This window comes from Phodopus roborovskii, unplaced genomic scaffold, assembly GCF_943737965.1.
Source record: "Phodopus roborovskii unplaced genomic scaffold, PHOROB, whole genome shotgun sequence".
In the NCBI taxonomy this organism is placed as follows: Eukaryota; Metazoa; Chordata; class Mammalia; order Rodentia; family Cricetidae; genus Phodopus; species Phodopus roborovskii.
This window is the reverse complement of record NW_026126460.1, coordinates 19497132-19500668: the sequence shown is the minus strand read 5'-3', so window position 1 is coordinate 19500668 and position 3537 is coordinate 19497132. Positions and strand designations below refer to the sequence as shown.

At 40.7% G+C, this 3537-nt stretch overlaps 1 pseudogene; it reads right to left on the bottom strand.

Moving 5' to 3' along the window:
• Positions 1–1897: 1897 nt before the first annotated feature.
• Positions 1898–3205, bottom strand: LOC127226547 (L-lactate dehydrogenase B chain-like; annotated as a pseudogene).
• Positions 3206–3537: the final 332 nt, after the last annotated feature.

Sequence of the window (3537 nt, the reverse complement as noted above, 5' to 3'; positions counted from 1 at the left end):
CCTTTTCTCTTGCTCTGTTTATCACCCTTGGCACAAACCCTGCAGATGGAATGGTGATTCTAGTCACGCCGAGAAAAGTCCTGGACGTGTTTAATTTCCTGCTACACTATGACAAAGACCTCACTTCATGTCTTTGTGACCAAATCTCTGTCACTTCGCAAGAGCAGAATGTATTGAACGAGGGACACTTGGAGTCCTTGTGTTGTTTGGGATGTCGCCAGGGCCAGCTATGGGGTCTGAATGTTTTCATTTTATTCCTGCTTTAATGCCCTGCTTATTTCTCCCATTTCAAAATGTCGTGGAGTAGGCTGGTGTCATTTGTTTTCATAAATTAATGTCGATTGCAATTTATGGCCAGATGGGCCACGAAAAACAGGAGCCTTGTGAGCCTCTTGGAAAGTCCAAAGAAAAGCAGTGGGCATCACTCAGGGTGAACTTTTGCACTTTGGGACTTCATTCTGGGCAGAGAGTAAGTACTCATGAAAAATCTTGTTTTAAAACAGTCAGGCACAAAGGATCCCTTCTTAGGACTATTTTTGCCACTGTTTCTAATTTCTGTAGCAACTAGAAAAATGTAAATACAGTGAATTCTTCATACTGGGAAACTGTGTGTGTTGGGGAGAAACTTCATTTGGCTTGGAACTCAGAAATCTAGAGTTGAATTCCTTCAGAGAAATGCCATAGCCAGATATATAGTTGGATATGCATTTGGATCATAAAGTGTAAAGTCTCTGACCTGCATGTGCATCTCTACTTAGTTATTTCTTCATGGGTCAGTGAAGAGAAATGGGTCAGTGAGAGGGGAAAAGAAAAAAAAAGGCAAAAACACTGGAGAATTTGATGATTCGATGCTTCTATGAAATAATGGCTTGTGGGAAGCTAGTCTCAAAGGTCAGCTTGGCAACAGCCAAAGAGGAGGCTGCTTGGCAGCTGTATGAATTCAGAGAGCACGTGCAGTATGATTGCTTCTTCCCACAAGGCTACATGCCTCAAGGGATGTGAAGGGCAGGACTCAAGGAGACCTGAGGCAGGCAAGTTTAGGAGGCAGTCTACTTCCATGGACCCCTAATTGGTTTTGGGTTCTGCATGCCCTTCCCTTCTATAACCAAGTTTATTACTTTCTGTGTTAAGTATATGGCACCCCTCTCAATACACCTAACAACTTAAAACCCTTACCTACATCAGGCTACATGCATACACCTCTCTGGACAATAGTGTAAGTTTCTTTGCCTCTAAAAATAATCACACAAATAATTTCTATTAAAATATATCTGAATATGAGGAATAGAAAGGTCTATCTGGTCTGAACTCTCTCTCTCTCTCTGTGTGTGTGTGTATGCATGCATAACAAGGCAAAATTGTGTTGTCTAGTATACTTTTGGGGAGAGACTCCTGTTTATATCTTGTACCTGTGTATAATTATACAAATGTATAGTGCATCTGACTAAAATCACATGCATTATGGAAAGTGACATAGGCCATAGAAAAATGATTATATAACCTAATATATCAGTCAAAACAAAACATAAGCCCACTTTTACTACAACCATTAGTAATAAAAATCTTCTTCCACTGGAATGGCTTTAAAAGAAGCTCCAGATGATAATTGAGCCCCTTGAGTACCTTCACTCATAAGATTTACTGTGGACCTTGATAACATATCCCATTCTGATATGTCCTATTACTTTAATAAAGCTATCTTGCTGTGTGAGCCTTTTTTATTTCTTTTTTCTTTTCCCACACTGCAATAGCTAACTTTATTTGTTCAAGAGCTCATAGTACAAGCAACAAATAAACCTAATAAACCTGGGCTTTGATTTGGGAGCTCCTATCACATATCATGGAAGAAACAAACTGTAACCTGTATACAAGCTAAAGACTAAAGGGTCATGATTGATCACACTGTAGATTTGGGATTCTCAACGTAGGACTCAGCAGTCATAGGCCCTTTAGATCTGTCTGCACCCCACCGCCCCCCCAGAGTTTCTGTATGCTTCCAGAGCTGAGCAACCTTGTCAGCCTTAAGCTTCTGGTTGATGATGCTGGTTAATTGCTGAACACTAAGGATGCAGGGAGACTGATGAAGACTTTGTTCTCAGCGCTTTATATTCCCTTCACCATTGTTGACACAGGATGAACCTGTTAGGTTTTTCAATGGGATTCAGTGAGGGCACCCACACTTAACTCAATAGCCCACGGGTTTATCCTTTTAGCTTAATGACTTCAAAAGCACCCTCCACCACCACATATTATACACTCCCTTCCAATTCTCTCTGTCATTGTCTGTTTCCATTTCTTATTCAATTCCTAGAGAGAAATGTCTGCCATGTTCACCCCACTCCACACAGCCACGCTGGAGTCACTATGTTCTCCCAAAATTCAACCCTAACTCTTGCTGGAAATAACTCCAACCTTCTCCATCATCACATAGCAAAACCTAGCAGAACCCAGACTGAAAACATATCTAACCACATGGTTTAAGGTAACCCATTTAGTTTCCAGGAAGACATCTACTAGGTTAGAAACCCCAATGATGAGTCACAGCTCTACTTGATGATCTGAGGAAAAATTAACTTGAACATACTACACCAAGTTGAGTTGACCTTTCTCCTGATGGTGGACTCCTGTAATCAGCACCACAGTCTTAGAATTGGCTATCACAGAGAAATATTATTATTATTATTAATTTTTTCTCTCATATATGACATGCAGGATGCAGTTCCTCCTCCCTCCTCCCCTTCCAGTCCACCCCCTTTCATTCCTCATAGTAATACTGGACAAGACAACACAATAGGAGGACAAGGATCCCAAAAGCAGTCAAAAGAGTCAGAGACAGCTGCTGCTTCCACTTTTAGGAGTCCCCCAAGAAGACCAAGCTACCCAGTCATAACATATATACAGAGGACCTAGGTCAGACCCATGCGTGCTTCCTGCTCGTCAGCTCCTATGAGCCCAGGTTAGTTGATTATCAAGAGTAATCTTTATCCAGCACAGTTTTAGGAGTCTGAAGGAATAAGCTCCTGTGCTACAGATCCACCATTTCTCCATTGAGTGTGTCTTTCATAACATCCACAAAGGCAAGTTCATTAGCCAGAGAGTTGCCATAACAACATCTCTGAAACCCCCTGTGTTAATCTTATTGTTGGGAATGGCTGCCCTCCTCCTCTGTAACAGGTGTGATGAACTTTTCCTTAAAGGTTGTCATCTTTCCAGACAATAAAAGGGGATCATCACCAAGTCATTAGTCTTGTGAGCCCTTATTTTCAACTCTTTGGATAAGAGGCAAAAAAGAAAAGAAAAAAAAAACATGGAAGCATCCAGACCCCTATCCACTGATAACAAATTGTCTTTGAATCTTGTTGGGCTATAGTTTTTTATTTGAATTAGTTATACAAATTACTAGTCAAGTTCTATTTCAAATCAAACAAAATATCTAGACAGAGCAATCTCCAGGCTCCTGCCCATCACCAGCATTCTGTTGATCCAGTGTCAGACTTAAGAAATAATCTTAGGATCTGAGAATTATTTTATCCTTAT